Raw genomic sequence first — 25,550 nt, 5'->3', positions numbered from 1 at the left:
ATTTTAAGACGTGACGCGCTTTAATCACGAGTGTTCTTACTGTAAGACCGAGTGACTTTTAAGATTATAAACAGTTAATTTAAATGATATGATATATCTTAAACACAACGCTATTTCATTAAATATTCTAATGATACTTCTATTAAAATAAAATAATACTGTATTATACTATATGACGTATAGGTACGCTTGTCTTGTATTGAATTTATTCATTTTATGAATACGATTTCTGTTTAACTACATATAAATACATAATTTATATAAGTATACAGAGTCAGAGTGTAGCAGAAATACCTTATAAATTAAATAAATTGTTTTTATAAATATAATTTTCAGGCGCTCGCACTACAAGTATTAAAAACGTTTACTTAAGTCGAGTAGTTTATTTTTTTATTATTTTCTAAAACATCAATATTTTTGAAGTAAATATGTTTAATAACTTTTTCAAAATATTATAACTGGAAGTTGTCGGACATGAGTTATACAGTCAAGCGAAAAAACTAAATCAAAACTTCCTGATCCGATGCAACTTTGATCTCTCACATACTACTGTTGTTGTTTTTGAGTGCTACTCGCTATCCGTCTGGCAGTCATATTTGACCAATATAAAATAATGTAATATTATGTAACAACGCAGAATAATCCGATCATATTTGTTTTTTTTTTTTTTAAACAAATATTTACATATTGTTTCGTCCGCGCGGATCACACAACGTCTGCATTAATACCCAAACTCGCTGAGAAGTGGTATTATGTAGTATCTATACAATACAGAGTGATTCAAAAGACTTCCTTCGTCCGATTTCGAAAACGATCATACGACAGGGCTGGTGGCGGGTGAAGTTAATAATATCCGTAAATTAATCAAGTTTTAATATCACATTGTGCATGCTGACGATCGACATAACTATACCACTGGCGGTACGCGGTATCAAAAAAAAAAAAAAAAATATAAGGAACTTTTTATCTTTCTTCTTTTAATTCGTCTACCTGCAGGATACTGTCTGGAACTGACAGCAATTTGATACGTCGTAATCGAACGCTCGCTGCAATATTTATATTGCGCGTTAATTATCCGCGGCAGCGACGATGACGAAACAAACATTAATAATATTTTTATATCAATAAACTTTTGACTATATCATCGCACATCTTAACAGACATACAACAGGTCGTTTACCTTCGCGATTCGCTGTCGCCCGGCTATATGGATATCCGCGGTCCGTAATGGACGTAATGAAAAAACGACTTTTGAACCGTCCCGTATACACGCGGCACCGCGATTAATCGGCCACCGCGATGCTAAATCGCCACAACGCATTTTTACACAAACCGGACCAAGAAGGGTGCGGTAGGTAGACACCTATAGAATAATATATTATTATTATTATTATTTTACGCATACCTGCTGTAGCGTATAGGTATTATATATTGTTGTACGTTTTTTTTTTTTTTTTTTTGAGCGCTTCGCAAAGACAATAATATGCACGCGCGGGCGTAATTTGCGTAGGCCGTCGCAGCGCGTATACAAAATATATAATGTTATATGGCAATAGGTCTTAATGCATTTGCATATTTGTGTGTAGAGTAAATATATGAAATCTGACTCGATATAAATAATTCGTCCCGTGGCCGTGGTGTGTCTAGGATTAAAATTTTAAATTTTATTTAGCATATTTTTGCATAACGTATATTATATTATTATATACTATTTAATACGTCGTAGTTTGGTTTTTGGTTTCATTCCTTAAATGTAAAATATTCTCGTGATTTTATAGATTTCATTACACCTGCATCACGTAAAGATAACATATTGATTCTTATAATCGTATGCAGTGAATCGTTCAGTGTTCTATAGACAAAATAACATCATCAAAGAATGTGCTCGACAATGTATAATATGTAATACGGCCTATGTAATGTTATTCAATAAGACTCTTAGTAGGAAAAAAATCATTCCTATAAAAAGAAAAAAAACAAAAGAAAAATATATATATATATATATATATGTATTGACAAAAAGGTTCTAACAATAAATCTACATACATGCATATAATATTGGAGAAGAGTGTACACACGTCGACATTTTACGACCGCGATTTTATTTCGGTATACTATATTTTATTGCACAATGCTATATTATATCATACAGAGTGGTTCGCCAACTATGTTTACCCTCTTTTTCTTCTTCAGTAACAGAGTAATTTAAAATTTGATTTTTGAAATTTTTAAATACACTTAAAAGCCATAATATGTTTTAAATGTTTGAGATTATTTATACAACTATAAAGATTATATAAAGGAATGTTCTGTAAAGACAATGTAAACATTTCAGAATTAAGTTTTAATTAGGTAATTGATTTCTTAAATGGAAACACAAGGATCTTTGTGCACCCTTTCGAAATCGTAACTTTAAATATATGAGTTAACGTATACTAGAGACTTGATCAGATTTAATTTCGCTACAATGGAAATAAAAGTAAGTTGCATTTTTTGCTAAATTTTTTGTAATAGTTAACATTTTTTGTTAAAACTGTATAAAAATGTATGATTTGAATTATTTTTATTTTCTAATAAATTTTGACATAAGAAACAAAAAAAAAAAAAAAACAAAAAAAAATGAATTAAGTTCAATCTATACATTTTTGAATTCATAAACAGAAACAGCTGCTAGAATATTTTTCCACCATTCCGCACTCAAATAATTCAAAAAATTATTGTATACTCATTAATAAAAAGTAAGCATAGTATTTTTAATAGGTATCAACAAATTTTACAGAAAATATATTGAAAATAATTATTCAGGTTCTTGCTATTGAAAATGAAAATTCATGTACAATTTACAAAAATAATTTAGGAAAGATTACTTAGTTTCTAAACGTTTATAAGACTATATAATATAACGCTGTTTACCATAATTCCATAATATACAATTTAAAAACAATTTGTTAACCTTTATAATTATTTGTTGACTAAATGTTTAATAAGGGCAGTATGAATCTATAATGCTGGTCAGTGGCTAGTATGAATTTACTTAGAATAGAACCGTTATGAAATCTTAATACAAACCATCGCGACTGGTAATTATTAACGGACAGGCGAACACAAAGAGGATATAAGATGCTCTAAGCTTATGTTTAGAAACCTAAAACCTAAAGTGTCGCGTAACCAATTTATTTATTTAATTTTTTTTTTCAAATTAACTACATCTTATATAATATGTATATCAATTACTAATACTTACTCACAAAAAACGGCTTTTTGCCATGTATATATAAGTATATTTTGGTATCGTATTTACCATTGCAGTAGGTTGTATATTCGAACAATATTTATAACACTATACATAAACACAATTGAAACAGTTGATGTGTGTAGTATTAGTATACTAATAATTATGAAATGGTAATGAATTTTCAAATTTTGAACAATTCATTTACATTGTTACCGAGAGTTATTATATCGTTAAAAATATAGCTTAAGTTTTATTTTTATCAATGGTCAGAACACATATATTTTATAGAATAAACAATTATTGATAACATCAAAACCTAATCGGCTTATTTGCATTTATTTATAATCCTACTCAGCGTCACTACAAATTACAATATATGATTTTTCAGTCAATCACTCTCTCTCTCCCTCTCTCTCTACACACACACCATACATATCATTAGTTGTTTTACTAGGGTATATTTATTTTATTTTTTTATTTACATTGCAAAGGAAAAATTATTAAAAAAAAAATTTTAAATATTGTATCTAAAACATACTTGTGGTGATCCCCTTCTACACTTCAAATAATTAACCTCAATCATAAACCTATATACATGATGAAATCACGTACATACCCAGCAGTTTTTAAAAGTTTGAAAATTATAAAAATTACTGAAAATTTATCAAATTAATAATATCTATATAATAATATTTATAAATTTAAGTGTAGTGTGCACCTACCACCAATGAAAACTATACACAATAAAAAAAAAAGTATATCTACCCTACCATGTATTACAAATATTTGTATTTATTAGTTACCTATTAGTTATAACCTGCACACTATTTACTCAACAAATATAAATCATAATTCATAATACTTAAAAAAATAAAAATAAAAAAGGGTTGTACAATAAATTTGAGCATTAACAAGGAGAGCAACGATATCTTTGTTCCACAATATAATGTGAAAGGGCAATAGTTCCACTCATTGTCCTCTCCACACATTACGTCTAAACATATTATTATATTTAATATTATGTTTATAGTACTAGTATAAATATTGTAACGATGATATTATGCTCATAATCATTAAAATATAACGGTTTAAAAATAATAAATAAACAAAAATCAGGTTGTCGCACGCAGATAATGTTACTCGCAATAAAAATCTTCATCACTGATGAAAGGGACGATCCGTATTGTGAGGTCACATAGACCACATATTGTATTCGTGATGATGAAGCGCAAGTCGTGTTAATCTCTTATACGTCGCCAGAGACAAAAGATAGCCGAATAAGGGTCTCTGCCGCACAAAAATAGGAAGCTAGTTTCTTGGAACCGCAGAGACCTTTGATAAAGCTACGCGCCAGTAACTCTCTGGTCAGCACGACCGTGTCATCTTTTTCACCAGTGCATGCGTACTAACCATGTAAACAACGCCTTCCGAAGTCGGGTCTTGACAGCTATAATTAGACCTCTTTTTAACGAGCTAAATCAGTGTAGTATTCATTTAGATTCACGTATTTTGGACGCTTAATCTGTTTTACCTTACTATACTGCATAATAATGTTTGTATGGGTGAGACACTTTCGGCCAAAATGAACTTTTCCCTTTATAGCTACGAGTCAGGTAAAGTGCGTGATTATTGTAAATTTTACATTAATATTATGGTTAATATGCAAATTTTATCATACGGTGTAGGTATTTGATCAAATTTTCGAGCACACAACTTCGAAAGCCCTCCGAAGATCAGAAGGAAAGAAATAACGTGGATTTGTATAGGAAATAATTTCTAAAGTCTATAGTCTGCAATTATTTGAGTTTTAACTATCTTAAGTTATCTTAAGCTATTTAACTTCATTTATTCTTATTTTTACGTTATTAAATAACTACGTGTTGCTTGTGATCTCAATTGCAGAACACGTCGTTTGTTGGAATCGTTTCAGTGAAACTAAATAAAAACCACATTTCGCTCGGATTTTTGTTAAAACTATATTTACAACAAAATAACCATAATTATTTAACCGATATTATCAATATTTTATCGATCATAAATGATAACAGAAAAAGCTAATTGTGTTCGATGTTGAACTGTCAACTCCTGGAAACTATATTATTATTAACCTTATTTAACCAATAATAGGCTTGAAAATTAAATACTAAGTTCATCAGAAGTGTAGTTCATACAACCAACAAATCTAAAAAAATATCCTTATCACACATATTATAAAAAATTACATATTTAAATTATGAATAATAATTTTCATTATTTTTAGTTATTTAATAACATCATTCGTGGAGATTTCACCTACATTTTAAATTCCATTATAAACGATGAAATTTACAAAATATGTATTTTAAGTTATTATCTTTTTATATCACAAAATTATTCACACTGTGCACACTGTTCAGTAAGTCAGTATTGTCTCAAAAGTTAATATAAATAATAATAAACAATAATATAGTATGTGTAAATATGTAAGTACTATTATAATAATTAAATATTAATAATAAAATAAATGCAATTTTTTTCGGAAAAATTAATTTAACTTACCGTTTTGCTAAAATTATTTTAAATATAATATCATAAAATATCTTTAGTAATACATAATATAAGTTGATGAATTATATTCACTTAAGATTATATTTTATTAACAATGATTTATCGTTGAGTTTAAATTCAATACATCCATCGCAGTGACTTAATCAAGAAACGAGGTATATTTGACATCTACTGAATAGCAGGTGAGCGGTTACCTACAATAATTCTTTTATTTCTTGTTTTTATCGATTATTTTTTAAAGTACTGGGTACATTTTACTTTTGACCTTCCAAAGTTTATTGGGTTTATTACGTTTTTGATGCTCGTAATCTTTGTTAGACTATAAACTATTGTCTTAAAAATATATGAGCTAGTATTATATGCATATAGCTCGTATTACGTGGTTTTAACATATTTGAAAGCGTCGTCAAATTTGTATAAGTTTTTAAATGTATTTATTATAAATTTTCGTTTAAATGTATACACCTATATAGTGGTCATTTAGATTCAATCTAAGAATGTAGTTTGTTCCATTTTGAATTTATAAATATAGTCATTGAATGATATAGGTACTCGTAAAAAATATAAATAATTTATCTGGTCAAAACGAATAATATACCTACTATAATTAATATTATAATATTGACATTTAATCTATATTAAATGTAGTATCTTGTATATTTGCATAGATTAAACTCATCATTGATTATTATAACAAAGTTACGGTGTACATATTTTGCTAAAGTTCGTCAGAAACTGCAGGTGTCATGTATTAATTATAATTAATTTAACCGATTATGTATAATATATAGAATAGAACTTAAATGTAAATAATATTTTGATGTGTATGCATTTATTATTTTTAAACTTTTATAAATTATGGGAGTTTCTACCAATGCAAGATATATACGCATGATTTATTTATCACTATTTTAGTCAATATTTGAATATGGTTTATTGTGAGGGCTTTATCAGAATTTAAATTAACCATTACAACTTCTACAAAGAAAAAATATTAAGATTTTCCTAAGTAAAAATACTTTAATATTTTGAACGAAAGAAAGCATTAATTCATTAGATATGTTATAAGTTGAGTGTGTATATTAATATATAAGAAAATAATTAGTTTATATTTTATAATTAAAAACATTAAACTCTTTTTGGATATGCTAAATAGAAAATATAAAGGATAAAAGATAAAATACTGATATCGAAATAGATTATTGTTAAAAAAACAATTGATCAGTGTAATTCATAGATTTAAAAACTAGAACTTAATGCCTGTATACCTACATAAAAAAAATTAAATACAATATATTCTATATAACTAGCAATCATATAACTACAAGCACAAAAAAATGTAGATATGGCTGTTTTCATTACTTGAATAAGGAATATACTTAAAATAAAACATTTTTATTTTTATTTTTTATTTTTATAGTTGATGCATAGATTATTATCCGTTTTTATATTTTATAGTCAAATTATTCATATGTTATTTTAACTCTCTACCGATTCTACCATTTTTTATTATAAAAAATAGATATCATGTTAAACTTTGTATGTTTTCTGTATGAAAAATAACAATAAAGAACTAACAAAAATAAATAAATAAAATTACGTCGTAATATCGTATAAAAAATAATTTTATTCCTACATTCGTAAACAGTTTGTATAATTACAAAGGAATAATTGTATCATAACACGATATGAGTGTTATTTAATTATAATAATACAATTATTATTACACAGCGTTAACATATGGAACAAACAAATCTGGACGCGGTTTGCGATAAACCAGCATCAACATCAAAACCGACGAAAATCAATTTTATCAATTTTTTCAAATGAACTCAAGAACTACGCCCCGCCCCGACAACGAAACGTCCAAAACGACTTATGGCGTACAGAAATCTCAAATCATATTATACTCTACGTCGTAATATACACGTTTCTGTACACGCGATTGCTTTTTCCGATCATAATGATGTATTTCCATTAAGAATATTATGTCGTCGATATTACGGCTTACTTATCGATACCTACATGTTTCATAAAACTTTTCATTAATTTACTAATATCACCACGCGTTATAAAGACAAAATTATAGTACTACTATAGTTTAAGAAATTATTATTCATCACTCTTTCCGAAATTGCGATATCAAGTGATCAGTTTTTGAAAATTTCCGATTCGTGGTCTTACTTTAGAAAAGTTTTGATGAGCGGAGTTTTGCATCAATAAATGGTTAAGTATACGTATACCCACGTGCCTCTTTACTCATCTAAAATTTAAGAACTTATAAGGTATAAAGTTATAACTAATTTACTACTGATGAGAAATTTGATATTTATTAAGTATTAAAATTTTGTATGGAAAATATTCTGTTTGGGAATATATAGGAATATAAAATTATAAATTTGAGTGACAGTTACATAAAAACCAAAAATGTAATAATATAATATAATAAAACAAATTTAAAATGCATATATTTTTTTTTAAAAAAAACATTGATTTGTTATAACTTTAAATCAAGCACAGCAACTATTAGGATAGATCTAATATATGATCTATTACTAAAATTGATTTACCGTAAAAATGAGTTCAGTGTAAGTGATCATTTTATTTAGAATAAATAATTTATGATTTTAAGGTAAACTAAATATCATCGCGGTAGTCACAAAGTGGTGATAGGTGTTCAGGTAATACAGATTTGAATTTTTGTACTCGGAGTGATTAAATTCTAACGCACAGAATATTGACAGTCAACAGTTAAACGGAAATTACCGAAAAACGAATACAAGATTCTTGGGCGTTTAGTTTGTGTTGGCAAGACGATAATCCAATGATGGCATCTAAGAAAATAGTCGTTATTTAATACCTACCTACAAAAGTGAGATAAACTAACCCTTCTTCCCATTATTCAAGCTAAAGTAGAAATTAGATCTACCATTTATAGCGACAAAATGTACGTTTATTGTGGTCTTCGTAATTTATTATCATAGATATAAACTTGAAACGGATAGTGTTTTCTTGATCCACAAAGTTAATTCAGCACTCGAACTATCAAATCGTATTAGAAATAATCAAATTAAATCGTGGTAATATATTTTAAAGTAAATGGATAATCGTCATTACTTTATATCAATAGATCTGATATGATACAGTGGTCTTTACACACAAATAAATAATATATATATTTATAAAGAAAGCTTGGTGAATATGAAGGCGGTATTTTGAAGAATATTAAAAAAATATTAATTCTACTCAAAATGAAAAAGATAATAATATTAATTTTGTTTTATTTATATATACACACATTTTCTTTTAAAAAAAGGTTTAATTTAGCGTTACGTTACAATATATATATATATTTAAAGTTTATATTATATACTCATTAACCGGTATAACATAATATAATAACTTAATATAGTCGGCAACGCACAAAAGACGGGTGCGGATAAAGCTCTAATTGTGTATTTATATACCATTATACCTAATATAAATAAAAATAGATATCGGTCAAAGATACTAAATTCAAAAAAAATCCATGAATATTAAAGCTAATTTATATTTATTAATTTCACTTCCTTTGAATTTGTATATTTTAATTATACAACTATATTATATGATAACTACTGACGTCATTGGGGGGAAAAAAAATATCAATTTATTGTTTAAATAGCATTTAATCAACAGAAATTTAAAAAAGAGTTGAACTACACTTATTTGACGAGATTAAAACTACTCTTTAACATTTTTAAATATTTTGTTACTAAAAATAATTTCTGACATTTTCGTTAAAATCGGTCAAGTAGTTTTTGAGCTCATAAGTCACAACCACACGCCCTGTTTTTGTATACATTCGTTATTTAAAGAAACACAGGATAAACAAACTACTTTTTGTCACCAAAAGATTAAAGATTTACTCTGTTATGGTACTGCTCTTCTGTGCATTAGATGTCGAGTATAGTTACTTATTATAGGTGCTATAAATTTAAGTTTAATGATAAATTATTATATAAAAAAAAAAACAATTTTGAGTAGAAACACTAAGAAAAAAAAAATGTATTTCTATAATAATATTTTACACTATACAGATATAAGAATGTTTTTTGTGGGATCTTGTATAATATTTGCATGCATAATTTTTAATCGAAATTTATAAAAATAAAAATTGTCTTATGCCTATAAATAGCTCAAAAATAGTCAAAATACTTTGAAAATTTTATTGAGAATAAACTTCAATAATATGAAAATTAATAAAAATGTCAAGATTTTATGGATATTCGTATTTGAGTTATATTGAAAAAAAAAACCAAATCGATTTTATTAAAAATTTGGTTTACATAAAAACTTCCGTTTTTCCTTAATTTTTTGTTTGTTTTTTCCAATTATAAAAACAAGTACTAAAAATGTTTAAATTTGATCTCTTTAAAGTACAAAATAGATCCAATTCGATATCCAAAACTACTCTCGTTTTAGAAAATCGAAGCATTTTATCGACGATTTATCGTACACTCATACAAAAAAGAAAAGAAACAACACACTGTGATAAAATCAATATATTCATCCACAGATATATATCTGTACATTCATCATTCAGAATCTAAAATGATAACACGACACATAATTATCGTAATTGATTACGAGTTATTCTTATGTTCTATGGAGTATAGTATACATACGATTCTGTTAATCGATGTTGAATTAAAAATGAAAGTAAAAATATTTCGTAACACAATATTAAATTGTCTCTTTATTGAATAGTCTCTATCTAATATTAATTTATTACAATATTTTATTTCAATATAATAATAATTAATAATATATCATAATATATAATAATAGAGTATATATACATAAATAAGGTATACCTATATATTATAACCGTATCGCATATATTATATTATTTGTAATATATGCAAATGAATACAATTTTCAATTTCGCCACTTTACAATACTATCATCGTCCGTTGCTTAAATTAGTTTTATTAATTTATTATTATAATAATATGTATAATGCGTTGTGCCCGCGGTCGTCTACAACTGATCGGTTTTCGTTTCCCTCTATATTACGCGCAGGTTACTGATTATAAAATAGGTATACTAATATTATTAACTGCGTGTATATATATATAAATAAAGGCAATAAGTTAGGTATAAATAATAACTAACACGATCTTCTATAATCTATACTGTCGACGTTTATCTAAACAAACATTTAATTAATAAATTATTATTCCAAGATGATTTTTTACATAATATTATATGGGTCTGTATTCGGCGGCTCAGCGGAGGATTATTTTTGCGGAAAGAAGGGGAGTGACGTGAAAATCGCCTCACCTATAAAACTATATTATATACATTTACCTACATAAGGATTTTTAAAGTTATTTTAAAATAACTATCCTTAGATTATATTTAAAACTTCATAATAGCTAATGACTTGTATTTATTTATTACCATGACATAAACAATGGGGTAATATTACATAGATAATTTCAGTAGAATCAAACAGAGATTCAATCATTTTTTGAATAATGAATAGATAACAATAAACTATACATTTTAACTATATAGTAATAAATTATTACTAAAAACAATTGTTAGAATGATAAATAAACGTTTACATTCTTAATATATTCTATGTATCTGTAGTTTCAATGGTCTTGTTGAAGGTATCTTCTAGCTTCTCGTTGAATTTTCTCTTTGGGCAATCTTTTGTGATGTGTGCTATATATTTGTTAGAGTAATCGTAGTTATAGGTTGTATTAGGTGAAATACTCAATTTACGCTCGAAATACATAAATACCCAAAACTCTCGTACCCTGTTTGAATCCAGTTTAAGGTAGACCATAGCAGGAGTATATGACCAGCTGGTTTACTTGTAGAGTCTTAAAGGGGAAAGATTACTGTGGGCCTAACGTTTCCGATTCAACTTCCTAGCAACTTGTAGAATATTGTAATTAGTGTTATTTAGCGCAACAGTGGTTTCCTAGAGGGGTTTTCGGGATATTAGTCTACGAGTAATTGAGTTACCACAGACTTTAAAGTAATTATTATAGATTGGTAAAGTGAATTTATTGCTGAATTTTATTTATATTTTAAGCAGTAATTTTTGTCAGACAATTCTGAGAAAGGATGTTAGTAAGAACGGGTAATCATTTAAGAGAATAGATTTTATTGTATCTAAAATGACCCACGTACTTTTATTTAGGCTAGTTTTCATTTTATTGACATATAACTATACTAATTAGTAATTATGCAAATCGGAGTACTGCAGTATTCGCTACACTGTGATTTATATGCATTCATATGTTTTTCTGAATAGTCCAAAAAAAAGCTAGGTAAGCTACAAGTTTGATTTATAATCAATAGATCAAAAATATAAAGTTTTATTTTGTATATTTTTGCATGTTTATCATTTTTTAACATATACTGCAAATTTCTGTATTTTCAATTTTTTTATTACATATATATGATTTTTAATGCCTAATATTTAATATTTTGTTTATATTAATTAAAATAACGTATTTATAGTTATATTTATAGTCCATGTAATTTTACAAAATTGTTTTCTTATCTTATCTGAGACTTATCGAGACAAGTAATTATCTATCATTGAGTAGATTTTAGTGAATCATACATTTGTCGTATTTGTCGTGGTCTGTGTGGCATAACTTTCATTCGATTTTATTTATTTATACTTAATGAAAATAAAAAAAACTTTTTTTTAATCAATTTTTTGCATATTTTCTCATATTTTTGCATACTTAAAGTGCATAATATTTGAATGATAATCAGTGCATAAATGCATGCATATTTAGTACATTTTTAGTGTATATAATTCCGGGCTCTAGTTCTAAGTGTTAAAAAGTCGGCTCTCCAATCTGTACTTAAATATATTTTTAAATTTTATATTATAATATTGAGATATATATTTATCACAAAATTAGTTAGATTAGTTCAAGAAAGTTACAACATAAATACATGTGATTAAATTTATATTTAACACCATATTCTTGAAAACTGATTTTTAACCTGTGTTTAGATCTTTTGTTATTAAGGTGAAATAATGTGGCTTCAATTTTTAACTAGATTTTGTGAACTCTTCGGTTTTTAGAATAACTGAAAGTTGGGTTAAAGTTACCTATTCATGTTATTAAATTATTTAATATTAAAAATATTATTATCTAATTGTAATTTGTTATAATATCCTTGGAAGCGTGTCTTAGGACGGTGATGGTTGCTAAATTTATTTATCATATTATGTGAAACATAAAAATTTAGGTATATTTTATTTTTAACGTACCGGTTATCCAGTATTACGATAAGAATTATGGTTAACTTAATTTTTTTTTCAAATCTTTATTTGTCATTACTCATTTAAGAACCACTTTTCCACTTCACTTAATTTATCGCCTTAAATTATGTAAACAATTATTCTAAATATGTGAACAATCGTACAAATTGCAGTACGTTTTTACTATGTGTCAATATGTAGTGAATTTTTATCTAGCTAGATAGATTGTTTCTAAGATTATGGAAGTGATAGAAGATCCGATTTATGCATACATTTTAGAACTTATAGGTAACTATATGAGAAGTTTCAACAGCATCAGCGTAAGAAAGGATTATTTCTAATCTCTGAAAAGGATTAAAACTTACAATATGCTTTATATTTAGAAGCATATTTCAGTTTTAAATAATCAAATGTATTTGATACATTTTTTTGTTTTTGAGATATAAAATAATAAAAGTTGTAACATAGAAAAAGCGCTGTAACTTCAAATCAAAAATGTTTTGCAAGCAAAAATTTGCAATTTTTAATTAAACACTTTTTGTAAGCCTTTTGATTGTTGAAGAAAACTTTATTAGTATAAACTTTGTGTAATAGAAATTATAAAAATTCTTATATAATATACTGTTGATGAAACGATGAAAACATGTAATTATTTTCTACAAAATTAATATTGTTTTTTAAACTTTTATTATATATATACATATATAATATATATATATATATATATTGTGTTTGACCGAATAAGTTATATATATGAAAAAAAATTGTTGTTCTTAAAACAACATGTTTATTGCATATTATATTTATTTGTTTCAAAAAAAAAAAAGAAAATACTATTAATATATAAAAATATCCATTTAGGCAGGTATAATAGGTTATTGTCTATTTATAAACGAAAACCTAAATAACAAAAGCTAAATGCCTCAAATCTATAACAAATTAACTTTTTTAAATTCTTATAGCATAAACATAAACAATTTAAGTTTTTTATATTATGCAGCCTAATGCGTAAAACTGTATTATTTATGTATATGCAGATATATCTTACACAATATAATAATATATTACAATATAGTTATATTATAATTATACACAAATATTTTTTTGTGAAATAATTATTACGGTTTAAGATGTTTTAATTGTTCACTAAATTTAGTATAATTTGAAGTAGACTATATTACCACATGATTTTTTTTCTTTTTAATTCCTTTTTTAAATAAAAATGTATAGAAATTTTTTAATTTTGTCGGAACATTTATAAAGGAATTATGACGTACAAATAGTTAACCTTAGATCGTTATATTTGATATTATTTATAACTACTTAAAGTTTAGTGAAGGCAAGTTTAGTGGCCCGATCTGAAACTTACCCGTAAATTTTTGATCTACCATACATCCTACTTATCGTCTTTAAATGCTTATAAATTATGAACAATTGGCTTAATGTACCTATTCGATGTTTTTAAATTGCAAAATATTCAAAGGTAATATATTTTGCCACAGCAGAATGTGAAACTTAAACTACAGGTAGCTGCAGTATAAATAAACTTATTAACCACTATAAAAGTATGAAACATAAATGAAACAAAAAACTCACGATTTGTTTAAAAAGTAGTCGATGTATAATAAAAATATACCTACATTTACTAATAACGGTTTTTTTTCTCACAAGGAACGCAGTTTTTAATTTGGTTATAGGCCAATTAAATTTTAAAATAAATGCATCCATCACAATGGCATATTTTGTTAAATATTAGTTGAAGTTAAGAAGTTAAGTAACGATATCGGACTACACATTTGGAGGACTAGATTATTTTGTTTTTAAATGTATTTTTGGATTTATGATACATATTTTCACATCATGCACCTAATTTAATCATTTTTTTCCGGTAAGGGTGGGGCTTAGTTCTTACAAGATCCCCCAATTGCACCAATATTCGTTAAATTTTAAAGCACAAGACTCGAAAGTTTTAGTGGACCTCTATTAACTTTGAAACTTAAGCCTTTCATAATTTTTGAAACTTCTTTTGACCTTTCCCCCCACAATAAAATATTCTTAATTCAAATTTTTCAATGATGACATCTATCGCTCAGCGTGTACAGTTAATCACCAATGACACGCGTTGCTAGATTATAATATACTACTCCATGTCAACGAACAAGCAAAACAATAAATCACAAATGATGTCAAAAACAATATGTTGATAACATAAATTAGAACCGTGCCGTTAACATTGTAGCAGCAAAAAAAAAATGAAAACACGCGTTTCAAAAAGATGTCTGCAGCGTTCTAAATGAAACTCTCCATACACACATATATAATATTTAAGATATATCATATATGTGATTTTCTGAACTATACCTCCAACTTACTGCGAACACTCATTATAGATAGTTTATCATTAACAAATGAAGATGTGAAATATGGTTAATCACATATTAAGTAATTAAAAAATTTTAATAGCAATCGCCTTTATTATTTCTTTTTTCTTTTTTTCATCCCGCTTATAGTATATTTGTTGTTAGCTGTGAGCGAATATACATTTTCAGCTAAATGCGATATTTAACTAAATTCAAGCTATATTTTCAATTTCATAATCATAAATGGTGTAATTAATATTAATTTATGTTCAGCTTCATAATATGGTGGCTGAGTTTGAACGTGGTGTAACAATAATGTACAAGCATTAAAATAAGGTCATCGTTAAACTTAATATTCAAAATTAATGTTCGACGTCAAGACAATCGCCTTGCACGTGTAAAAACATTTGCCCTAACTATATCGATTCCGAATTATAATATAAAATATTCACCTATCTTCATTATTATATATTTGATCATAATATATACATAGAGCACACAATTCGGATTACCGGTAGTATATTATGTAGTTAGAAGCTACTGTATTATGCGTGTAGCATATTCCGGAGGTGATTATTATTATTATATAACGAGTTCGTTCTTATTCCCGAGCTCAATAATTAGGTAATTAGGTTTAAGAGGATCACAAGGGTACATACTGGTGGTGAACAGCGAATGGACGAGACGAATCCCACGCGAATCCGACGCAAAGGCGGTAAATCATTTTTGTATCCGGCCACAAAACGTCTTGTAATCCGAGGGCACTTCAGTTTATAGAACCTATATATACAGATTTAAGTATCTGTTATTATGAAATATCAAGTCATAGGTGAATTTAATAGGAACTTATAAAATATAATTTAATATGAGGATACGTAGTCAATAAAAATTTGCAGTTTCCCGTCAGTGGCGTATTTGAATAGGGAATTATGCGGATGGATTGATCATTTAACAGATGGCCTCCCTTCTCGCGAGTTGGGAATCTATAATCTATTCTTTTATTTTCTCTATCTGTTAAAATAGTTTGTATTCACAAATTAATACAACAATAGTACAGTTGTTAAATTTACATTAAATAAATTAAACAATTTAAGTTACCTACTGTGAGAAAATGTTTCTAGAAAGCGAATAATGGGTGAGGTTAACGCCAGACCGATGTGATAAAAAAAAAATATATGTATAATTAAATGTAAAAATTACGAAATAAAAACCTTATAACTGTCCATCATACAACCGTTTTATTAAAGCGCACAACTGTTTTCTACTTTTTATACTCAAGAGTAAAATAAATACATAAGTTAAATAAATAACTTTAAAGTCAATAAATTATAATTTACTATGATTTATTTTCTAGTTTTAAATATATTATACTTATAATTATAGTTTATAGCAATTTATACACTGCTTATAGATTACTTTACATTATTGAATCAAAAGTTGGATGAAAGACTTAAATAGAAAACCTAATAAATATCCATAACGGAGCTTATTAAGATAAAATATTAAAATAATAATTAAGCGATGTATTTTCAAAACTAATTACTATAATTTTAATTAAATGCAAAACAAATTTGGATGAAACTGCAATATAATATAGCAATATATTTAACAGAAAATACAGTTTCTCGTTCTTGTAATAACTATTAAGTAATTATTAATATTTCATATTTTATAACAATATCCATAACATGAAAACAAAATTTAATATTATAATAATCTTTTATACGCATTCTTTGAACTAAAATAATGCACGCGTGCACTGACGTTCGTCAACGTATAGTTCCCGAATACATGAAAAGATCTGTTTTGTCGGTAAAATTCCTAAGTGTCTTAGGTACAAAGTCCGATTTCTAAAAAGCTGAGATACCTCTTTAATATTAAGTATTGAGTTTGTTTGAATGTAATGAAACGTAAAACTTTATTGTATGTTTATTATTTTACGCAGATTTAAGGATATCTGAAAAAATATATACATTTTGTTTTTGAAGAATTTTTTAATATAAACTTTGATTGTAACGATAAAAATACTGACTTAACAATAATTCGTTTTATTTATTTATTTTATTTTTTATTGTCCATTATCACCTTTTGAAACTGTAAAAATGTTTCTATTTTTAATTTTAGGTGGTGATTTCTAAAAAAAAATTGGTATTTGGGGAGAGGGGAGGGTCAAGAAAAATAAGTTTCCACTACTTTTTTAAATAACCGGGATAAGTTATAAAAATGAGATTAAAGAAAAACTTGAATTTATACCTGAACAGTTTTTTGCAACATTGATTCTTTTTTTTTTTTTAATTTAACAACGATTGACCGTAGAAATTCAAATATTTTTATCAAGTATTTATATCATAGTTTTCTTGATATAATAAATAAAATATCCTGAATATTTGACTATTTGTAGACATAAGAAATTTAAAATTTTTTCAGTTTTTTTTTTCTCTATAAATATTAATAAAAAAGTATTTACTGATTCAACATTTTTGAAAATGTATTACATAAACGTATTTAATTTGCTCTTACAGCTGTATAAAAATATTAAAAATAACCAAACACAATTATTTAATATTTTTGTATGCATTTTAAATTTAAAGTTGTACAAAATAATTTAAAATCACGAAAATGTTACGAAAAATATATACAATCTTCAATTTTTAAAACTGAACTTCAAAAATTTAATACAATATTTCTTATAGATAGTTTATATTGGATAATTACAGTTCTTTGAAGTTCTATAATATGAACGAAATTACATATTCGTACGATAAATAACGATGCTCATTATTATTTCCAATAATTTAAAAACAATATTCGAGGGGGACTTAAAAGTTAAAACTTTTACGTTCGTTACGAACTTTACTATACGCAATGATATTTTCAGAATATATTGATTAATTTTTAAATATTACATGTTTTTATAATAAACCTATTTGTTTTACGGCAAGATGTTATAGACTCAAAATTTTATAACATTAATAAATATGTTTTCAGTAAAAATTGAATTGACATATTCAATTAATGTAATACTAATATTAAAATAAATTACTTTAATAGCAATATCAAAAAAAAAAATAATAAAAAAAAAAAATACATCATGAAACGTATATTTATTTAATATAGATTGATTCAATTTAATATTCAAAACCACTTTCAAAGTTTAAAATAAGTTTAAAAAATACTCGCAACTTATCGTGTACTCATATAAAAAAAAAAAAAAACATAATTTTAAAACCAAAACATTTATCGTTTATCTTGAAGTATTCGAAAAACAATTTTGTTTTTTTTTTTTTGTCTTAATTCAAAAACAAATAACCTTAGATACTTAAAATTAATAATTTTCAATTATTATTTGTAAATGGAGCTTTTTTCGTAATAGTGAGTAGGTGGTATACACAGCGACAATCACAGACGAGATCACGCTAACAATAACTTTATTATATTATTATTATTATTACTACGGGAGACATCACAACGACTAATCAAAGTTCTATAGTCGAACAGATTCATGACCAAACATCATTTAAATGTTATACAATATTGCGATGACAATAATAATACGTATATATTCCTTTAGTGTTAATTAGCGAGTTTCAATTATTGCATGTGCCACACAAATTGTATACTATATTTTATATAAATAATGAAGAATGTTCCGCTGTGATACAATCTTCAGTTTTTCAAATATTAAAAACTCCATTTTTACTATAAATTATTTAGTGGATAATTTAAAAAAAAAAATGTATGTACCTAATTCGAAATGAAAATAAGTAGTTTTTCAATTATTAAAATATTGATACTATGAACAATAGACCTTAAAAATTGTTTTTTCAAAAATCGATATCTATATAATATAGTATTTATTAAAATAGGATCATTTTTATAAATTATAGATTTTGATGGATTAATATTGTTTATTAAGGTTTTCCAAATTACCATAACTCTCATACCTTTGAAAGTCTTCACTTACGTGGACCTGTATGTATTCTTAGTATACAAAGTCGAATAGAAATTTAAAAATATAAATGTTTTTTAAATATAGGTATATTTGAAATTTTCAGAAATCAGATTTTGAATAACGCCGTGTTATTGAAAAAAATAAAAAATGAACTCCACGCGGAACGTATACAATGTATAATTAAACATGTGTCCTTTTCGACACATCCGAAGAGTACCAGGTTATAGGAGTTACCTAACTTACCTATAGATATTTTACACAGTGGAGTAATGGAGAGTATACGCGAGTATACGCGTATGGGAATGCATTTATTCTACAAACAGAGCAAATTACGACAAAACAAGACTGTAATTAGACATTAATATTATCTATTGCACAGCGCATGGCTAAATGTTATTTAGCCATGGCACAGCGTATGAATACACATGGCTAAGTATATACTGACCATAGAGTTATTAATAAATAGTGTGGAAAAACGTATATGTACCTAACCGATAAGACAAAAAAAAAAAAAATTAAAATATATAATAATATATATTCTAGAAGTATGATTGTAGACTGTTAAGTCTCAATTACGGCAGGGAAGTAATATAGTGTATGTAACTATGATAAATATAAAAACAATATTAATTTAGCATAAAGGGGTTATTGGGGGGGAAAGCCCCCCCACGTTTATATTTCAATCACATTTAAGCGTATACTCATTAAAAAAATTACGACTACGTCACTGATTATACATACGTATAATTTATAGTTCGTCGAATTATAATTTATGTAATTGACATATCATATTATCTATTATAAACGTACGTACAGATATGTATATTAATTTATGTATTTTAATTTTTGGATCATAGTCAAGAGCACGCGTTAACTTTTCAGTATGCCAAACAAATTATTATTATTAATACTATTGGTTTAGAAGTTATTTGTGTAGCGCGCGTATAACTTTCTCGTTTATTGATAGTGATACAAACTCCATCCGTGTACACTTACTGCTTTATGATTTTCACATTAATGTATATACATGTGTATGTGTGTGTGTGTGTGTTTTATTCTTGAAAAGTGCCTCGGGTAGAATTTCTTACAGCGATAAACGCCAGTCACTTGCAGAACTTCAAGTTTGGCTATATTTTTTTTCATTGAAGGTTTTGCATAATCAGATACATTATATAATATAAATATATATTATATATTATATAATGTAAAATTATTATTATTTTAACGCATGTTTAATTTATCTTATAATATTTATGTACTTATACATGTATACAAATATATACATCAGTGCCTTACCCAGATTTCTTGATTTATGCATGAGAGTTTGGTGGGATGAGGACGATATACCACAATTATTATCTTCAAAAGTATAGTTTCAGGCATATTTTAGACAAAGTCATAACTTAGAATACTGCAGACATATACATATAAATGATAGTGGTATTAAATTTACAAGTACCAAACAAACGCTTGCAAATTTTGAAATCCTATATCAAACAATATTTTAGCGATAGAGTTGAATTCACTTGCTCATATCGTTTTCAACGAGAGCAACAATAAGATATTACCAACAATTAATTTATTTTAAACGAAATTATGATTATATTAAAAAAAAAATTTTTTATAACTGAGTACAAAGGCATATGGTATATACGTACATATTACATATATAAATCAGAATTGAATGCTTTTGATATTAAATGTAATTTTTTGAGAAAAGAGACTATAATACTATATAAAATAGCCGTTAAGCGTTCCTATTTATTCGGTTAATAAAAAATGCATCCAAATTCTAATTTTTTGTCAATTTTTAATTACACTTAAATACCGTACTTTAAAATAATTAGATTTTATTTATTCCATTTGAAAGGAGTATCTAATAGTGAAAACTATCGTTTTTACTGTACATTTTTAACCAGATAATTTTTTTTTAATGGATTTAAATTAAATTTTAAAAGAGTATGGTTTAGGTTTATAAGTTTTTAAGCTATATTATAACACAGGGGTCGGCAACCCGCGGTAAAGCAATTTTTGATAGCCCGCACAAAGGTGGCTAATTTTTGTGTTTTATTTTTGTTCAACAACATTTTTCATATCATTTTCAATATTATATAATTCTTTTTCCTTTATAAATAAAATCTAATCTAACCGTTTTATAATAGAAATACAATTATAAATATTATATCATAATATGTAATTTTTTTTTTTTAATGTGGCCCTTGATGAACAATTAAAAAAAAATACTCCACGTGGTTAAAAAGGTTGCCTACCCTTGTAATATAATATATCAAGACTAATATTGGTTTAAATAATGATTTAGATGCATCAACATTAAAGAAAAAAAATTCGTTTATGTTATAGTATAATAAATATTTGATTATTTTTTCTAATAATTTTAAAACACGTTAATTGAAAAATATTTACACTTAAATATACTTAATTTTTAAGCAAACAATTTATTAATATAAAATAATATTTTATTATGTGGTATCTGATATTGAAAAACTAAGAAACTAATGCAATTCATAAATAACATTTATTCCTAATAAGTAATATTATATGATTATAACATAAAACAATTTTTAATAAAAATGAACTATAATTTATTGCAGTTAAAAAATTGTTTATTAATTCATCAAAAACAGACTTAACTCTATGTATAAAGATTTATGTAATAAAACTGCATATTAATAAAAAAAAAAATACAATTTTTTTGTGTTATTATAGGAATACTTGGAATTGAAACGTGATAATGACAGATGGTGTTATTGTTAAAGTCATATGATTAAGTGCGATTTTTTAAAATTATGGGAATAAAGTCTTAAAAATTGATAAATATGCCGTACTAAATAAGTAGGTACATTTTTAAAAATTGTAATGTTAATTTTATATACATTAACAAAATACAGTTTACAAAAATGAAAACTTGGGCAAAGCACTTATAAGTCAGTTGTAAATCATTTTCATACAAGTTATTAGAATAAAATTATTGCATGGTATGCAGTACTGAATACAGTATATAATTTTATAAATTATTATAATCTAGTTATAGCTATTGTATGTATAAACTTTCGCATCGTCACAATGTATTTTCAAAAATAATAATTTACTGTACTGTATTTTCAATCATAATGAAAATCAAATTTTTTCACAAAAGGTAATTTAAAACTATATAAGTTTTAATTTTGCTTTGAATGCCATTAAAAAAAAAATCTCCTACACAAACTTTATAAGTATGCGTTTCAAGTTTATTTTATCGGAAGCATATTGATTTCGTATCAATTCGATTTTAGCTCTGCCAAACTATTAGATAAGCACGTGAGTTTGTTTTTTCAATAGAATTTTGTTAAGGATACTTTTTACCCAAAATCAAACATTTTCTCATTTTATAAAAGAGAATTAAAACAGTGCTCAACTTTGTCATTACCAAACAAAAAAAAACAAATAGTAAGCAACAAGTAAAAAATAAAATCTGGGAAGTCTTTCGAGTATATCTAAATCGTTTTTGAGTGTGATCTCTGTAATGGATATGTTATAATGTAATATTGGAATTCAATATTATTAAACAGTATTTCAGAATGTCCGTACACAGAATACGCGATTCTGATAGGAGACGGCGCGGCGTGTCACCTTTCTAAGGATATTTTATAAGACGTGTATTATTATATATTATTATTGGTAATTTATTTATCTGCTGTTAACACGGTAGGTTGAACCAATTTTTGCAAGGTTTTTTTGTACACGTAAACACGCACGAAATTCAATAATATTATAATATACGGAAATCACTAATCGTATAATACTACCTGTATTGACTATTGATAAGTTCTCGTTATTACTTGTAGAGACACGTGTATGTTTCATACACTAAACACCCTTTACACGACCGAAAACCTACTAAATACAATCAATTCAGCTTGCAGTTTACACGTATAAATTAATTCTTTTACGCTAATTACAAACCATACATAAAATATATGAAATTAGTTTGGTTATTACGTCGGTGAAGTTGACATATAATATTATATTACTATATATATATATAGCTTTTACGTAGTATACAGATTACAGATATAGAGTACAGATAATGTAAAAAATGTAACGCTTTCTGTAAAACTGTATTATACAAAATATTATATCTAATTATTTATAATTGGAACGAAATACTTGAATATAATATAATTATATACGCATATTGTATCTACGCGTATGCATATATATTATTATATTAAGGTTATGATGAATAATAGATAGAATTATGTTTAAATATAGATGCCTTGGAATATTAATTATATACCTACTTATAGTACAAATATATAGGCATAAATAATTATTGTTTGATAAATAGTCAAAACTCCAAGCAGAGAGAGCTGTATTTAACATATTGTACTGGTTTTTGAATAATATTATCATCCACACAAACTCTAACCGACTTTTCGAATTTTGAAGTTTATACTATATTTCGGTATTTACTTTTTATCTAAAATTTTGTTTTTAGTGTGAAGTAGTATGCTAGTATGCATACGTCATAGTATTAAAGTATATTTTTGACGTTTGAAACTTTCAAGTTGACTACTCCTTAAGATTGTCAAAAGTTTTGTTTTAAACTTTCCAATTGACAGCGTATACTGCACAACTAAACATGTACGATGTGTATAATGTACATACTACATAATATATACATATATAGTGTATAAATAATATGAGCCGCCGCCTACTGCCAACGACGTTTAAAGCAAATATTTTATAATTGACAGATAATATGCTACTATATATATATACTGCATATTATATTACTATTATTATAATACGAGGAACGTTTTAAAAATACTGCAGCTTGAATTATTATAAATTTTATAGTTACCAACGCTGCACACAATTAATAAGACATTTACAAAAAAAAAAAAAACATAATTTGTTTGTTTAATGTTATAATATATACCTATCTCAAGGTATTTATAGATACAGAATAATAAAATACTTTTACGCGCATAAAATTAAAAATAATGTGTAAAAAATAAACCGTACAATATTAGATATTATGTGTAGTCTGCAGCAGTTGTTTTACTAAGTATAAAAGTATAAAAATGATTCTTTTAACAATAAGTGATCAATCGTTATCTCGAAAAGTATTAATGTTTTTGAAAATGTTTTTTTTTATTTTTACATACAATTTTAAATTATTACAAAATATTCAAAATAACATTTTCATACTATTTTTTATTATTATTACAGATTTTTAAATTTCTTACTTATTTCAATGTTATTATTGTTTAACATTTTTGAGCTTTTTATTCTGAAACAGAATAGAAATCTTATTTACAAAAATTTAATTTGAAATTAGTTGTTACTTATATGAACGAAAAATAGTTTAAAAATGTTTTTTGAGGTATCTAGACTCATTATAACATTACGCTCCGTTTAGTGATTACCTAAACTTTAATACTCATAAGTTATGAGTTAAAGACCGGATTTCACATAAAATGCATGTTGCTATTTTTAACATCATATACATGCAGTTAATGAGTGTTCTCAAATCATTACTTAATTGATTAAATATCAAAATGTTATAGTGCATATTTTTGCATATTTGACGTTAGTGGTGCATGTTCTGCATATTTTTACATATTATAACAAAAGACCATACACCTAATTATGATTCAAAAAGGTGTTGAGCTAAAAAAAAAACAGATTATATTTACATTTATATTAATATCAAAATATATTTTACATCTTAAAAAATATTCGGACACTAAAATTAGGTTTGGTTATTATTTTTCCAATTAACATACTATATTCAATTTTTTGTAATTTTTTTCCTATTTATATCAGTATATTACCGATGTATCTATAATTTAATTTTAATAAAACATTTTTTACAATGTATCAATAATTAAAAATTAAATTACAATTTAACAAATTACATTATTGTATTACATATTTGTTATATTATACACCTTACTTTTTGTTTATGAAAATTTTAATAAAACTAATAAATAATTATCACTGCAAAATTAAAATCAAGTATACATTGTAATAAAAATTTAATTTTTATTTTGCATCTTTTGCATCTTTTTCTTGTATATTTTGACTTTTTTTAGTGCATGTTTGAATGCATATTTTAAAATTTTAAATACATATAAATCCGGTTTTTACAGTCATAACTTATGA

This window comes from Melanaphis sacchari, unplaced genomic scaffold (genome assembly GCF_002803265.2).
Source record: "Melanaphis sacchari strain LSU unplaced genomic scaffold, SCAv2.0 Contig123_pilon_pilon, whole genome shotgun sequence".
Classification (NCBI taxonomy): Eukaryota; Metazoa; Arthropoda; class Insecta; order Hemiptera; family Aphididae; genus Melanaphis; species Melanaphis sacchari.
This window is presented reverse-complemented; position numbering follows the sequence as displayed.